The sequence below is a fragment of the Budorcas taxicolor genome, chromosome 10 (assembly GCF_023091745.1).
Source record: "Budorcas taxicolor isolate Tak-1 chromosome 10, Takin1.1, whole genome shotgun sequence".
NCBI classification, from domain to species: domain Eukaryota; kingdom Metazoa; phylum Chordata; class Mammalia; order Artiodactyla; family Bovidae; genus Budorcas; species Budorcas taxicolor.
The window spans coordinates 24,978,064-24,996,750 of NC_068919.1; positions in this window are offsets into that span (position 1 = coordinate 24,978,064).

Genomic DNA, 18,687 nt, shown 5'->3' on the forward strand with positions numbered 1-18,687 from the left:
ATCAAGTGGCTCTTTACTTCCTCTTCACTTTCTGCTTTTAGGGTGGTGTCATCTGCATATCTGAGGTGGTTGATGTTTTTCCTGGAAATCTTGATTCCAGCTTGTGCTTCAGCCAGTCTGCCATTTCGTGTGATGTACTCTTCATAGAAGTTAAATAAGCAGGGTGACAATATACATACTCTTGACATACCATTTTCCCAGTTTGGAACCAGTCCCTTGTTCTATGTATGGTTCTAACTGTTGCTTCTTGACCTGCATACAGGTTTCTCAGGAGGCAGGTAAGATGGTCTGGTACCTCCTTTAAGAATTTTCCACAGTTTGTTGTGATCCACACAGTCAATGGCTTTAGCATAGTCAAAGAAGCAGAAATAGATATTTTTCTGGAGTTCTTTTGTTTTTCCTATGATCCAATGAATGTTGGCAATTTGATCTCTGGTTCCTCTGCCTTTTCTAAATCCAGCTGGTACATCTGGAAGTTCTCAGTGGAAGCCTAGCTTGAAGGATTTTGAGCATTACCTTACTAGCATGTAAAATGAGTACAATTGTGCAGTAGTTTGAACATTCTTTGGTGTTGCCCTTCTTTGGTACTGGAATGTAAACTGACCTTTTCTTGATCTGTGGCCACTGCTGACTTTTCCAAATTTGCTGACATATTGAATATAACACTTTAACAGCATCATATTCTAGGATTTGAAATAGCTCAGCTGAAATTCCATGCCCTCCACTAGCTTTGTTTGTAGTGATGCTTCCTAAAGGCCCGCTTAACTTCCCACTCGATGTCTGACTCTAGGTGAGTGATCACACCATCGTGGTTATCTGGGTCATGCAGATCTCTTTTGTATAGTTCTTATCTGTATTCTTGCCACTTCTTCTTAATCTCTTCTGCTTCTGTTAGGTCCACACCACTTCTGTCCTTTATTGTGCCCATCTTTGCATGAAATGTTCCCTTGGTATCTCTAATTTTCTTGAAGACATCTCTAGCCTTTCCCATTCTATTGTTTCTCTCTATTTCTTTGCATTGTTCACCTAGGAAGGCTTTCTTATCTCTCCTTGCTATTCTTTGGAAATTTGCATTCAGATGGATATATCTTTCCTTTTCACCTTTGCCTTTCACTTCTCTTCTTTTCTCAGCTATATGTAAGGCCTCCTCAGATGGCCATTTTGCCTTTTTGCTTTTCTTTTTCTTGGGGATGATTTTGATCACCGCCCCCTGTGCAATGTTACAAACCTCTGTCCATAGTTCTTCAGGAGCTGTGTCTATATAAGATCTAATCCCTTGAACACTTAGTCTCTTGCTGGGGACAGCACAATATGGGGTCAGTGACAGGAACTACCACTAGCTTAAGAACGCAGAAATTTGCCCAATCCAACATAGTCTAATGCAGTGAAAGTTTTCCACCCTCCACCCTCTGCACATTGTGAAAACCAAGAAGGGAAATTCTACATAAAGGAAATTGTTGACCACAGATCTCTCAGATTAAATTTTGACATCCACATTTGGTTTTCTGTTTGACTTAGGACATGCACCAAAGGGCAACCGCTTACCCCAAATTCATTAGATTAGCGATTTCTCCACAGCTCAAGTCTTAGTGCCAGAACAGGCATTCGTTAATTCGTTCATCCCTTTATTGGATAAACACTGAACTCCAATTCTGTGCTAGGCGGAATGAGACATTAGATTTGGGCTTTACTTTGAAGCCAGTGGCACAGCCTTGTGGTATAAAAGAATGTTAGTTTTCATGAAAGAGAACAATGAGAAGTAGCTGTGCCGACTGTGAGAGAGTGGTAACAGTGCTAAGGTTCACAGACCTGCAGAGTGAGCCATCACAGAAGCAGGCCTTCAGGAGGGCATGGAACTTGAACTGCACTTTGAGGGCTAGTTAGGACTTACACAAGTTTGGGGACTGAGTAATCCTTGGTAGAGAAAAAAATTATGAGCAAAGTTGGAGAGAAAGACCTTGGCATTTAAAGTGCCAAGGCAGAACACTGGCTGGGGCAGATGCCAGCCCTTGTGGAAGTGAGGTATTGTAAAATAGGTTAGCAGGAGACTTAGAAAATTCTGGAATGAAGTTATACCCCTTTAAAAATTGAACAGGGAAATTCACAAGGCATGAATATGAAGATTAGATTGAAGGGGAGAGAAACCAAAGTCAAGGGGACACCAGAGGCTGGCCATGGTACATATTGTCAAACATAAAATGTAGGAGAATAATAGTTATGGGATTGGAAAGGAAGGAATAAATGAGAGAGATACAGGCAAGGGAAAGTCTGCTGAAGCTAGATATGAATGAAGAAGAAATAAGAGACAATAAAGAGGAAAGAAGGATGATTCTCAAATATCATACTTTGAAGAAGCAAAATGATACTGAAAAAAGAAAATCTAAAGGAGAGATGGGTATCTGGAGAAGGCAGAGGGGTGAAGAAATGTTAGAATTTAGGCAGGCTGGATTAGAAGTGGAGATGGAGGATATAGGAATTTATGACAGCGAGGGTACTCTTGTGTCTAGAGTTCTGCAGATTGTTAAGTCAAGGTTAGATCAAATTACAGAGGTCATTCATTGAGTCAGAGCCTGTAAGAATTACGTGCTCTTGAAGGAAGAGAGTACAAAGAGAAAACAGCATACACCTGAAAGTAAGCTTTCTGAATATCCCCGTTGCAGGCCTTTGTCCAGAGAAGGCAATGGCACCCCACTCCAGTACTCTTGCCTGGAAAATCCCATGGATGGAGGAGCCTGGTGGGCTGCAGTCCATGGGGTCGCTGAGGGTCGGACACGACTGAGTGACTTCACTTTCACTTTTCACTTTCCTACATTGGAGAAGGAAATGGCAACCCACTCCAGTGTTCTTGCCTGGAGAATCCCAGGGACAGGGGAGCCTGGTGGGCTGCTGTCTATGGGGTCGCACAGAGTCGGACACGACTGAAGTGACTTAGCAGCAGCAGCAGCAGCAGGCGTTTGTCATATGAGTGTGTCCAACATTTTTTTTTTCCATTCAACATTTTTAAAACATTTTCCTTACTTTTTTGTAATTTCAATATTATTAGTAAGATTGTCCTAGAAAACTTGCTTTCCCACCTGGCAGCTGAGAGTGAGGATGTGACCTAGCTCCACCTATCAGATGTATCCAGAGAAGATTTCAGTTTAGAGGTATAAATAATCTTCTTTACTCCTCTAATCCAGGAGTTAATAATTCCACAGGGAAATCCCATATTTGTCCAGTGATGAAGGTGTCAGGTTCTTGGGTTTGGGATTTCTTAAATCTATAGATTGTTGCCTTTCTTCCATTCTGGAAAATTCTCATCCATTATCTTTTTAAGTTTTTTTTTTCTCTACTTTTCTTTCTCCATTCATGAAATGAATTAAATGTATATTAGACCTTCACATCCTGTCCTTCATCGCTTAACCTCGCTTTCATATTTACTTTCTTTTTGTCTCCATACTCACAATCAACTACTGCTGTATTTAACCAGCTGTTAAATCTACCCACTGAGTCAACTGTAATTTTAAATTGTAATTTTCAATTTTAGACGTTTTGCTTCTTTTTCAAAACTACTAAGCCAAATTCTATAACTTCATATTATTTGCAGATATCTGCCAGCTTTTTAAAAATCTCTTTAAACATACCAATTATTTGTTTTAATATCTATGATAATCTGTATTATGCTATCTGTTGCTTATAGTTGATTCTTACTCATGTCGAATTGTTTCCTGTGTAACTGTTCATCTTTGAATGTATACTGCTCAACATCTTTGCAAAATTATAAGCAGTGAATTTTGAGGTCAAGATGAAAGTTTCTTCCTGGAACAAAAAAAATTACATAGCTTTTGTTTCTCATATGTTCCTGAACCATTATCAGCCCAAAAGGACTCTAAAAAAAGTTCATGGTCAGACATTCCTTGTGCCCCCAAGATGATGTAAGGCCAAACTGCAAATCAGAGAAAAAGCATACCTGTGGTCCTAGCTTCCCAGTAAAAGTTGAAAGCTTTTCTTTTTATTTTCCCTTTCTAAGCTCAGCTGATTTCTGTTGAGCTCTACAACAATTACTGTAAGTGAAAGGTTAACTTCTTATTCATTCTCATCTTATGGGCATAGCTCTTTGGGGTCCCAACTTAATATTTGGAAGAGTATCTTAGTGAATTTCCACTTTTGGTGGGTGCTGAACCTTGACATCTGCCCTTCCTTTTTCTCCCACCCAAAGGTGCTGCCAAAACTATAACCCAATTTTGCAGTAATTAGCAAATGTCTTAAGAGCTGCAAAGATTAATGCTTTCCTTACCTCTCAGATTTCATCTTTTCCTTAGATTCTGGCCTATTAGTTTCTTGTTATCATATTAGAACTTTGGTGCCTTTACGAAGATTTGGTAAATCTTATCCAATATTTTTATCATTTTTCCTCAAGGAGGTTGGTCCAATTTAATTAGCCCACAGTTACTAGAAAGGAGATTAGAGTGGTAGGAGCTATAACATCAATCGTATTCTACCACATGGACTGAGAAGCAGAGAATGCATTACTCTAGAAAGGGCCTAAGGGAGAGAAAGCACAAAAAAGAGAGCAGTGATAGTAAAAAAAGGAAGCCTGTGTACCTTCCAAGTCCCTAGTTATGACTCACTCCAGAGGCCTCACTGTGTTCCCTCTTAGAATCTATGAGACTTCCCTGAATTTTTACAGCAATTTTCCCTTCTATTTTAGGAAAAATTATTTTCAACTTAAAATACTCCTAAATAACACTGAAGGTATTAATACATGTCTCTACATTATAGCTTTTATCTTCTAATATTTGGATCAATATTTATCAAATGGCAGTTTTATGTTGGCCACATATACAGATCTCTGCTCCAGTCCATTTGGTCCACTTATAATTCCCCAAATATAACTCACACCTTTTCCAGTTATGATCATTTGTTTATTATTTCTTCAACTAGAATGATTTTTAATTTCTCCATACCTGTCAAACACTACTTATCCTGGAAAGATTATCTCAGTGTTCTAATTCACAATATCTTTGTTTTTTTACCAAGTAGATTTCATCTCATTTCCCCTCTGAAACCTATGAACCTTTTTCATCTTTGCTATTCCTTCTTCTTCACACTCTCTCTCAGGATTTTGAACAGGACACATGTAATGGAGGTGTTCCCTAGCACCCAGAAGTAAGCATCCAGGGTGCCATTACTCATTCAACTACACTCAGTCAGTTATGGAATTATCAGACTGTTCTCTCCCTCCCGAATTTCTTCATCTTATATGATATACTGTTGAAAGGATGCACCCTTTTTATTTTTTTAATCTTCCAGAATTACTTCTAAATTCTGTTTTCCTATCTATGTCCACCTTTTGGAAATCCTACAAAAGATACAAAGAAAGAACTGAATGAGATGGAAAAGAAAAAGGGAAGGAGATTCTACTACACTTAGTTATAAACTGCTTTATCTTGTTTTTAGAATTCAGTGTGTTAGTATACCATCCGCAGTTTTAGTACACTATCAGCAGTATGTGAACCAAGAACTTTCAGATGTACAAGCTGGATTTAGAAAAGGCAGAGGAACCAGAAATCAAATTGCTTACATAAGCTGTATCACAGAAAAAGCAAGGGAATTCCAAAAAAAAAAAAAAAAATACACAAAACATGTACTTCTGCTTCATTGACTACTCTAAAGCCTTTGACTGTGTAGATCACAACAAAATGTGGAATATTCTTAATGAGATGGGAATACCAGACCTGCCTTCTGAGAAACCTGTATGCAAGCCAAAATGCAACTGTTAGAACTGGACAGGGAATAACAGACTGGTTCCAAACTGGGAAAGGAGTATGTCAAGGCTGTATATTGTCATCCTGTTTATTTAACTTATATGCAGAGTACATCAGGCGAAATGCTGGGCCGGATGAATCACAAGCTGTAATCAAGATTGCTGGGAGAAATATGAACAACCTCAGATATGCAGATGACACCACTCTAATAGCAGAAAGCAAAGAGAAAGTAAAGAGTCTCTTGATGAATGTGAAAAAGGAGAGTGAAAAAGCTGGCTTAAAACTCAACATTCAAAAAATGAAGGTCATAGCATCTGATCCTATTACTTCAAGGCAGGTAGATGGGGAAAATGTGGAAACTGTCAGATTTCGTTTTCTTGGTCTCCAAAATCAATGTGGATGGTGACTGCAGCCATGAAATTAAAAGACATTTGCTTGGAAGAAGAGCTATGACAAACTTAGAAAGTGTGTTAAAAAGCAGAGACACACTTTGCCAACAAAGGTCTGTACAGTGAAAGCTATGGTTTTTCCAGTAGTCATGTATGGATGTGAGAGTTGTACCATTAAGAAGGCTGACCGCCGAAGAACTGATGCTTTCAAACTGGTGCTAGGGAAGACTCTTGAGAGTCCTTTGGACTGCAAGGAAATCAAACCAGTCAATCCTAAAGAAATGAAACCTGAATATTCATTGGAAGGGCTGGTGCTGAAGCTGAAGCTCCAATATTTTGACATTCATTGGAAAAGACCTTGATGCTGGGAAAGATTGAGAGCAGGAAGAGAAGGAGGCAACAGAGGATGAAATGGTTGGATGGCAACACTGACTCAATGGATATGTGCAAACTCAGTGGATATTGTGCAAACTCAATGGATATGTGCAAACTCAGTGGATATTGCGCAAACTCAGGGAGATAGTGAAGGACAGGGAAGCCTGGCGTGCTGCAGTTCATGGGGTCGCAAAGAGTCAGACAATACTTGGCGACTGAATAACAACAACAAGCAGTTTTATGCACTGTATTCTCAGCTCCTTGAGGGGAAGGTTGTATGGGTTTCCAAAATACCTAACAAAGTGACCAGCACACAGTGGTATTAATAAATACTTGAAATGGAGAGCAAACTACTACACAGATATGTTCAGAGTAAAGGATATTATTGCCCCCAGAAATCTGGAACCCAATAGATTCTTTTAGTTTCCTCCTCCCGAAATTGTTGGTAAAACAAGCACTGAAAATCTCTAAGGGACTTCCAGCTCTCATCTAACTTAAATTCCAGGATACTAGTCTGAATTCAGGGGCCAGTTCTCATTTTATATGGTCACTAAACAGTGTACCTAACACTAACAGAGATGAATGCCCCCCACCCAACACACACAGAGCATCCTTACAGGAAAGAGGTGAAGTTACCTAAAAATAAACACATGGCTACCTATTGAGACTGAGAATATATAAGATATTGTTTATAACAAAAGACTGGGTGAAATCCGTTTAACGTGGCATGTACATTTAGCCCTGCTGGGGCAGATTTCCTTTGAAAAATGTCTGATCTTCTTTCTCAGGCTAATTCATAATTTCAGAGCCTCAAGCAGACGCACTTTTCAGTGAGAGAAGCCACACCTAAAAAACTCATTTGCCTAACAGGGCAACCTTTGTTTCCTACACATTTGTTCAGTGGAAAGTATGTCTTCCTGAGGGTCTGGCATCACACATTAGGACTGTGAAGGAAAGTCAGGCATTTCTCAAAGGAAATTTGCCCTAGTAGGGTTGAATACCAGAGAAGGCAATGGCAACCCACTCCAGTACTCTTGCCTGGAAAACCCCATGGATGGAGGAGCCTGGTGGGCTGCCATCTATGGGGTCACACAGAGTCAGACACAACTGAAGTGACTTAGCAGCAGCAGCCGCAGGGTTGAATACATATGTCAGGAAAACAAGGAACACTTTCAATCTCATTTTATGGAGCCAGTATCATGCAGATACCAACAAAAGAAAAAGACACTACAAGAAAGGAAAATTACAGGCCACTACCAATGCAAAATGCTAGCAAATTGAATTTAACAGTATATTAGAAGGATCATCAAAATGACCGGGTAGGATTTATCTCTGGGATGCAGAGATGATTCAACATGTGCAAATCAATCAATGTGATAAACTATATTAACAGAAAAAGAAGAGAGCCATATGACCACCTCTGTGCTATGCTTAGTCGCTCAGTCACGTCCGACTCTTGCGACCCCATAGACTGTAGCCTGCCAGGCTCCTCTGTCCATGGGATTCTCCAGGCAAGAATACTGGAGTGGGGTGCCATTTCCTCCTCCAGTCCAACTCTTTAGGACACCATAGACTGTAGCCCTCCAGGCTACTCTGTTCATGGAATTTTCTAGGCAATAATACTGGAGTGGGTTGCCATTCCCTTCTCCATGACCATCTCTAGATGCAAAAAAGCATTTGCCAAAATTCAACATCCATTCATGATAAAAAAAATAAAAAAATTCTCTCACTAAAATAGGTATAGAAAGGACTTATCTCGACACAACAAAGGTCATATATGAAAATTCCACAGCTAACACCATAATAAACCTGAAATCTTTCCCTCAGAGATCTGATACGAGGCAAGGATGCCCACTCTCACCACTTCTATTCAACATAGTACAGGAAGTCCTAATCAGAGCAGTTAGACAAGAAAAAGAAATAAAAAGCATCCAAATTGGAAAGAAGTAAAATCATCTCTGTTTAGAGATGACATGGTCATATATGCCAAAAATCCTAACTACTGAGCAACAACCAAAAAAACCTGTTAGAACTAATAAGTGAACTCAGTATAGTTTCAGGATATAAAGTCAACATGCAAAAATCAGTTGCATTGCTATACACAATAACTGTGCAAATAGGAAATTAAGAAAACAATCCCATGCACAACAGCAATAACAACAACAAAATACTTAAGAATAAACTAAAGAGGTGAGAGCTTGAACTTTCTGACCTGTATCAAACTCAAGGACATCACTAGTCAAGTTCAAAACAACATCTGATAGCAAGTTCTAGCTACAAGCTTGTAGTTTCAAAGTGTCCCCCACCCATTTCACAACTGTGTTATCATTTCAAACCCCAATAAATCTTTATGAAATAAGCACCCTTACTTCTTCTAATTCTTGACAAACAACATATGCAACCCCACACTTTTTGGCTCTGTAAGCTTTCCTTGTTTTGTAATCCAGTGGGACACAATTCAAGCGCTTCTTTGAATTTGTGCCTCCTGGGCTGCTGTCTTAACAAACCCTCAAAAAAGCATTTTTTTTGGTCTCAACCAGGTCTCTGTTCCTGGAATTCTTGGTTAACAAGGAATAAGAAACAAAGAAAAGATAAAGAGGGATCTTATTGTAGGATGATACAAATGTTTTAAACCTTGATTATAGTGATGGTTGTACAACTTGATAAATTTACTAAAAGAGTCATTGACTTGTACACTTACAAGGATGAATTTAGGTGTATAGATCATATCTCAATAAAGTTGTTTGTAAAAAGTATTTATGGGAATAATAGAAAGAAAATAGCAATCAGGAGACTTAATCTCCTTTGTTTCAGAAATTACATTTAACATAAGTGAAACAAATACTGTTGTTAAAAGCAAAAATTGCTAGATTGAGTAAAATTAGGTCTAACTCTATGCTGTTTATAGAAAACATATTTTAAATGTAAATACATGTGTTAACAGAAATAATCAATAAACAACAGAAATAAAAAAGAGTTTGATCTGTGCCAAACCAAAGACTATAACCCAGGAGACACAGATTCAATAAGCTCTTGAACTGTGTTGCAGTGGCCTACAAAATGGGAGAGGCTTACATAGGCAAAAACTGCAAAGTTATGTAAGTTGTTTGTCAATGTTTAGGATTAGATCCGGCAAGAAACAAAGGTGTTTGTTAAACAAGGATTGCTGCTGCTACTGCTAAGTCACTTCAGTCGTGTCCGACTCTGTGCGACCCCATAGACGGCAACCCACCAGGCTCCCCTGTCCCTGCGGTTCTCTAGGCAAGAACACTGGAGTAGGTTGCCATTTCCTTCTCCAATGCATGAAAGTGAAAAGTGAAAGTGAAGTCACTCAGTCGTGTCTGACCCTCAGCAACCCCATGGACTGCAACCTTCCAGGCTCCTCCATGCATGGGATTTTCCAGGCAAGAGTACTGGAGTGGGGTGCCATTGCCTTCTCCGTCAGACACTACTGGCCAACCACAAATCTTTCAACTTTGTTCACAATAAAAAGGAAAAGGATCTTTTCTAAACACAAATAACATATGTTTTATAGGAACATCCCAAGTTACTTAAACCAGACTTGTTAAAAGCCCTGTTTACCCTTCTCCCACTATTCCATCTTTTCTCCAATTCTCCTGTCCAAGAACTCCTCTATCCAAGATTAGACAGTAAATGGTGTTTTCCCCAGCTTCCCACATACCTAATGTAGGAATCTCTCTTGTTTTTTATCTTTGGCTCACATTTTAACCTTAGGTACAACATTATTTCCCTCTTCCTATTTCCTCTTTTCATATTCCAGTTTTTGTCCAGTCATAGAAAACCTCCTCTTCTTTCTCTCTTGTTAAAAATAGTAAAGCTCTAATCACACCTTCTAAGCAAAGTGTACAAAACATCACACATGCCAAATCCCACTCATAATTCAAGTCATCCATGAAGGGAGCACAGCTGTAACCTTAAGGAAGAGTTTGTTATCAGAACATAAGATCTCTGCGGGCAAGGATTTTGTCTATTTTGTTGGGCCTCTTGCCTGGAAAGTAGAAAATGGCAACCCACTCCAGTATTCTTGCCTGGAAAACTCCATGGACAGAGCAGTCTGGCAGGCGGCAGTCCACGGGATCACATAGAGTCAGACAGCACTGAGAACTGAGCACACACACAAGAGTGGGGCAGCCTACAGACTAAATACTATTAAGTTCCACCAATTTTTTTACTTCTCACTGGGTTGGTAACCTAAAGTAAGTAAAAGTAACAGGAAGCTCCTCATATCTAAATTTTATCTCCCTTACATTCTATCTTTTTAGGTCACTTTGAGTTTATTTCCTCTTTGTAAGAGACCAAGAAGGGCCATCTGTGTTCAACAGATAATGCCAGTTCGTTAACTCAAGTACTGTTTTAATCTGAAGAAGGAAAAACTCTTTGCCAAGACAAGTTTAAGCACCTATGAGTTATATGAACACTCTTAGATTCTCCTACTCATAAGAATATCCATTAACCATCCCTTTTCAAGGTTAGGAGTACACTTATACATACCTACATCAAGGAAATGCCATTATACATTACTCTCAGTAACATTATAAATTAAATGCCATTATACATTAATGCCAACATTATACATAAAATGCCATTATACATTACTCTCAGTAACATTACTCTCAAGCTTTCAAAAATGCTTTGAAATCCTTCAGAACATCACAAATTTATCAAACCTACCTCTCAGGTATGTACTACTTATCAAACAAAATCTATACACCTGGCTTTTTTCTTATATCACAAATTCAATTATACCTAATGACATAACCAAGTTTGTCATTGAAAACTGTGACAAGTTTTCCATGAAGGCTTTTCATGTTTTCATATAAATGCACTTTTCATTTACCACCTATTTTGAAGTGAAGGTCATTCTACAGAGATTAAAAACAGAGCCAGACAGACACAGGTCTGACCTTTCCTAAATGGCTACCAGTAATTGGTCCCATCTCTCAAAGTGAGACAAGTTCCTTAATATTAAATAGAAGTCTTCCAATGTTTCTCTCTTCTCTAAACCTCAGACCATGTTTTAATAGATCTTTTGTTCAAAAGGATGCAAAGCACATATTCCAACTAGTATTATGTCTCTAAACTTTAAGATCTTTAATTTTCAAGAAATCAATTTAAAGCCAATAAACATAATCTTGATATTTCAACATACTCCAAAAGAAACCTCTGAATCCATTTTTACATAAGTTTACCATTACACTTACTAAATCATAAAAGCTTTAAACTGGCAAGCTATGCTTTAAATGTTACAAACCAATTAAATGTTTAATTATAAGAAGTTGAATGCTACACTTGACTGTTAAACTACTGGGTTCCAAAGTTAAATAAGTTATTATGAAGAGTACAGAAGGTGTGGTCAGAAGCTAGCTGCAGAAAAAGAAAAAAAAACTTGAGAAACTCTGTATCATGACTAAACCATAATTCAGAGCAAAATGTTTGTCTGTTATTAACATTTAGGGTAGAAATAAAACACTCTGAAAACCTGAAAAAAAAAGGCATAAGCAACCATATGTACTTGTTTCCTAGGTTGCTAGATGATGTTAAAAACTAAATCTCAAAATCATCATGAAGTCTGATAAATGAAACTACAGTAGACAGAATACACATTTGAAAGTTTTGTAATTTTAGCAAGAATTTGTGAAGACTTATTTTTATAACACTGATTTGACTACTTGATCAAATCATTCTAAATGGTGGTGGTTTGGGGACAAACCAGAGAAAACGCTGAAAAGTGTAACTCAAGTCAAATATATACAAGGAGGTTAAATCACCTTAGAAATATTTCACTTTGAAAAAGATTCCAAAATGGCTAATCAGAGCTATTAGCATACTTAAGTTAGTTTAAAACACTGAAAGTCATTTTATTGTAAATCAATGTTTTGATGTAAAGAAGTATCACCACCTAAAACAAGAATAAAATAAAATGGATAGTGAACTCCGTATATCTTTTTCTTCACCTGTGCTTGTGAGGTCAGCTGCTAGAAGCTGATGACAAGCTCAGTCATTCTATAAATTTTATGACAATTAAAGCAAAAACTATAAAAATCAACACTTCTCAATCTACAATATTTTACCTTGACTGTTAAGTTTGAGTACAGGACAGCAAGATGGATAGTAATCTAGATTACACTTCTGGGGTTTTCTCAATTTCCAGGAATCTTATCTCAAATCCCCAATTAATCAATCCTCCTAATTCACAATTCTGATAGAATATATGATACATTCTAAAGTAAAACTTTAAAGTTGCTAAAATAAATTCAGTATTTAGTTCCAATCCAAATTCTGAAATTAGCTCACTAAGGAAAAATTAAAAGAATCAGTTACAGTGTGAAAAACTCATTGAAAATCCATATTCCTCCAAATCCTCTTACTGCTCCCTGTAATTTTAAACCAAGTATTACTTGAAATTTTTGTAATTTGAAAAACTTGTAACTCTTAGAACTCTGAAACTGTCAGTTTTTTGTCAACTAATTTCTTCTTAAAATCAGTGAACTATGAAAGTCATATTTCACAAAAAAGTAAAATACTATGAGTTTTATTTTAATAAATTAATTTTATTCATGCTATTAATATCTTATGAAGGACTATTGTAGAGTTAGAATCATATTATTTTATTACTTTCTACGTTAGATGTCAAAAAATATTTCTAAATAATTACACATAGTATACAAATATTCATATAATATAGACAAAATGTGTAACTAACACCAATGAGTGTGTGTGTGTCTCTGTGTTAAGGGGGAACATTCACTGCCAGTATCATGTGTAGTAAATGTTTACCAATCCACCTACAAGGGCATGTTTGCGGTTCTTCTGTTACAGGCTGATTGCTGCTAGCAGATGCTATTTTGAGAACAGCTGGTTGGTGTCTTTGAGTCCCATACAGTTAAAACAAGCAAACAACAACAACAACAACAAAATTCTAATTCTTAGATTCAGGAACATGTCTGAAACCATATCCACAATGGCCACCCAGCTCCATTTGGAATGCCTAAACCACAGTTACTCCATTTTGACTTAAAAATCAATTATTTTCTTTAATGGTTAAAGCAGATGTACAACCCATGTTTGACAGGTCATAAGACAGACTGTTCTAGTTAGCATAAAGTTCAAGCCAAATTGTGTATAAGGTAGAATAATGTGTCTATACCTCAATATATGAAATTTTTTTCCATCATACAGATATGTTAAAAGTAAAAAATGGAAAAGACATACTATGAAAATTAACAAAAAAAAAGCTGATGTAGCTACCTCAGTTCAGTTCAGTTCAGTTCAGTCGCTCAGTCGTGTCTGACTCTTTGAGAGCTCATGAATCGCAGCACGCCGGGCCTCCCTGTCCATCACCAACTCCCGGAGTTCACTCAGACTCACGTCCATCGAGTCAGTGATGCCATCCAGCCATCTCATCCTCTGTTGTCCCCTTCTCCTCCTGCCCCCAATCCCTCCCAGCATCAGAGTCTTTTCCAATGAGTCAACTCTTCGCATGAGGTGGCCAAAGTACTGGAGTTTCAGCTTTAGCATCATTCCTTCCAAAGAAATCCCAGGGCTGATCTCCTTCAGAATGGACTGGTTGGATCTCCTTGCAGTCCAAGGGACTCTCAAGAGTCTTCTCCAACACCACAGTTCAAACACATCAATTCTTCGGTGCTCAGCCTTCTTCACAGTCCAACTCTCACATCCATACATAACCACAGGAAAAACCATAGCCTTGACTAGAGGGACCTTAGTTGGCAAAGTAATGTCTCTGCTTTTGAATATGCTATCTAGGTTGATCATAACTTTTCTTCCAAGGAGTAAGCATCTTTTAATTTCATGGCTGCAGTCACCATCTGCAGTGATTTTGGAGCCCAAAAAAATAAAGTCTGACACTTTCCATTGTTTCCCCATCTATTTCCCATGAAGTGATAGGACCAGATGCCATGATCTTCGTTTTCTGAATGTTGAGCTTTAAGTCAAAGATAATAGATTCTTTACGGTGAGAAATACTATATGAGATATTGAAGAACATTTTATTATTAAAGGGTCAATTCTATACAAAGCACGATATTCCTTTTGGTACCTTTTGGTACATCCATAGAATGGACTATTATTTAGCACTAAGACCTATAGGCATGAGCTATCAAGTCATTAAAACACACGGCAGAAATAGTATGAACTGAATGCCTATGTTTCCCCCAAATTCATATGTTGAAACACTAACCTCCAATGTAATGGTATTTGGAGATGGGTCTTTTGGGGGTACATAGGGTTAGATGACATCATGAAGATGGAGCCGTCATGCTGGGATTAGTGCCCTTCTTAGAAGAGATGCCAAAAAGCTAACTTTTTCTTTCTCTCTCTGTACCATGTGAGGACAAAATGCTTAACTGCAAGCCAGGAAGATAGCTTGCATCAGAATCCAACCATCCTAGCACTCTAGACTTCTAGCCTCCATAACTGTGAGTAAATAAAATTCTGTTGTTCAAGTCACCCAATCTGTGGTATTCTGTATGGCAGCTTGAGCTAAGACAAAAAGGTCAAATGGATTTTACTAAGTGAAAGAAGTCCATCGGAAAGGCTGCATATTACATAATTCCAACTACATGATGTTCTGAGAAAAAGGCAAAACTATGGACACGACAAAATGATCATTGGTTGCTAAGGGTTGTGGGGAGAGAGGGATGAATAGTTAGAGCACAGGAGACTTTTAGGGCAGTGAAACTGTTCTATTTGATACGGTGGATATACGCCATACATTTGTCAGAAACCATAGAACTTATAACACCAAGAGTGATCCCTAATGTAGAGTTTGAGGGAGAAAGGCTCCATGCAAATGTATATGGTTGAGTCCCTTCACTGTTCACCTGAAACTATCACAACATTGCTAACCTACTATACCCAATACAAAATAAAACATTTAAAAAAATAAAGTGACCCCAAATGTAAACCATGGCTGGGGGTGACAATGATGTTATCAGTGTGATTCATTGCTTGTAACAAATGTACCATTCGACACCACCCTAGTGTAGAATGTTGATGATGGAGAAGGCTGTGCATGTGTAGGGGCAGGAGGTATAGGGGAACTCTATGCACTTATTCACTTTTGCTGTGGACGTAAAACTTCCCTAAAAATGAATTCTGTTTAAGCTCTCCCACAATAGTCTTATAACACATAGTCAGAGGTAAGAAACAAAAGTAGACAGAACTGAGAGAAGAAATAGAAATAGAAAAACACACAATCATGACTAGATATTTGAACAAATCTCTCTCAGTAAGTGTTAAACAAGTAGAGAAAATATTCAGTGAGATCATTGAAAATTTCATGAACACAGTAACCAATATGTGGTATTGAGAGGTAACTGGATAGATTCCTAAAAAACAAATTTTAAATAAAGTTTACTATGCATATGTCAACTAAAAATTGCCACTTGCCCTCTGCCTCTACAAGGATTAAGTCACTAGCTGCTGCAGTCACTGACCTTCAACACATCCTGAAAGGAGCTCAGGGTGGGGATCAGGAATGAGGCACTCTGTGCTCTAGGAACAACTGGTAGAACAGGGTATTCAGGTAGTTATTTTCAGGAGAAGATTTTATGAGCTCAAATTCTTGGATCTTCTCACATCTGGAAAAGCACTAAAATCATTAACAGAAACATTTTCTCCTTGTGATTAGCAGTAGGCCTCTGCCAAAATGTGTGCTTGGCTGAACATATCCCCCTTCACTCAAATCATAGAATACTGACTTCCCCTATCCCCTGGTGAAGGGAATGGCAACCCACTCCAGTATTCTTGCCTGGAGAATCCCATGGGCAGAGAAGACTGGCGGGTTATAGTCCATGGGATCACAAAGAGTCAGACACAGCTGAGCGACACTGCACACTTCACACTTCCCTCCGTCTTCAGAGCAGAGAGTTCCTCAGAGCTCTCTGAGACACTGTCTCCTGAGCTATAGTCTCCCTAGATAAAACTTAACTCACAACTCCCACGTTGTACATTTTTTTCAGTCCACACAAACTTCAATCACTCTGCTGATGGAACGGAGGAGTGTAGGTTTTGTGTCCTGGCAGACATTCTTAGGTCTGTATGATTCAAAGGAGAACACAGGTATTTTGCACACCATTGGCAAGGGTGTGTACGCCACCTTGTTGAAGCCTGTGAAACTGGCATAATAAAAAGCACGTCTGGACTTAGAAGATCCAAGGTAGTTGAGATTCCCTGCCCTTGCACCAAGATCTTGCAGGTTCATTGTTCATGGACTCAGACTTTCTAGATTTCAAATCTCTGAGGTTCTTCCACAGATGAGAAAGACCCCTGGTATTGCGTTTCCAGGATGATCTCATTTGATTAATTTGAACATGTGAAGAGCTGTCCATGTGGCCCAAGAGAGGGTAACAGTGCAAGCATTTCTCCTAGTTTCGCCTGCATACTCACCTGTCATGCCCAGCAAAACAAACACACTTGGCCAGAGGCCTCAGAAGATAGCACAATTTGGTTCCATTTTTGTGTAGTTCATCTGAGATCACCAGTGTTTCTAGTCCTGGGCATCCTTGGGTTCACAGTCTATTCATGTCTTAAGGGTCATAAAGTGGTCGGTACTGTTCCTTAGTATTGGAAAGAATTTCTCCTTGTCCCTAACAGTTGTCTTTACTATTTTGCCAAGGTTTTCTGCTTTTCCCTGTCGTTTATATCTAAGACTTCTCATTTTTCCCCCACTGCCACCACACTGAGCACCATCTCTTCCCTGCAGATTGCTTTCAAGACATCTCCATATCTTTATATCTAAGGCTTCTCATTTTTTCCCCCACTGCCACCACAGTGAGCACTATCTCTTCCCTGCACACTGCTTTCAAGACATCTGCAGATCTTTAACTTCTTTAGTTCACCTTCCTCATTTCTGCTAGAATTCAAAAATTCTACAAAACTGATCTCTGCTGCAATCAATGGTTCTCAAAGCATGGTCCCTGGATCAGTAGCATTTGCATCACCTAAAAACCTGTTAGAAATATAAATTCTTAGGCCCTTGGTCTTCTAAATCAGCAATTCCAAGAGCTGAGTCCAACGATTTGTCTTTTTAATAAGCTCTCAGGTGACTATGATGCCTGCTGACATTTGAGAGTCAGTGCTCTACCGCTGGAGAGATGCCCCTCTCCAGTGATGTCTCTCTCCACAGCAGCAGGGAGCTCTGGCCCCAATATGCCTACCTCTTTAACCCTTGAAAATGCATTGTGGTTCATTGACAGAGATCCCACAGAGGATCTGAGTTAGCAGTCTTGCTCCAATCCCTGCTCCCTTCACTTTTATGTTAAAACTTACTGGATTTCAAGAAGAGATCTCTGTCTCTATGCCCAAATTTCCCCTTTGCATAAGGACACTAGCCATTTTGGATTAATGCTCACATTAATAACTTCATTTGAACTTGGTTACTTCTGTAAATATCTTGTTTACAAATAAGGTCACATATTGGGGCACTGGGGATTAGGACTTCTATATAACCTTTTGGAGGGACACAATTCCACCTAGAACAAAGACCACAGAATTTTACAGGAGGCTCTGGGAAAATCCCCTTTATATGTCCAGGGAACCCCCAACACCACCATAGGATTAATTTTCTCTTCTCTTGGGGGAAATTAAGAGACAGTGACAAGTGTCTGTTCTTAAGGAAGTAAGCCAGGTCTGGGTGCTTCTTCCCTAACATAGACTGTATATTTGCAAGAGAGAGGGGTGCACAGAACATGAACATATACAATCTCCCTATTTAAAGCTCTTTGTGGAAATGTGCTCCCCAAATAGCTTTAATGTTATTAAATGGAGGGTGTGATCCGATGTCATCAGGGAGCCACAATTTCTACTTTCTTAGAAGGCAGAAAATTGGCCCAAATGTCCCCCAGTCCCACCACCCAGCCTTTTGCTGCCACCTGTTCCCCGACCCCATCACCACCTCCAACAAGTCTAGGCAGTAGTTGTGAAATAATTCTGCTACAGCCACACTAGCGAAAGAGATAGCAGCATCTGGTCGTTCCGTAATTTCCAATTCGTTGTAAGGAAAAGAAGCAAGAGTTCCTTTCCGCATAGGGAACACGGAGACTCAAGTGTGTGGACTCTAAACAGATGCTCAAGCGTTTGGAAAACTGATGTGTGTGGGTACTCTTCTCTGTGTCAAGAGGAGTGACAGTGTAATG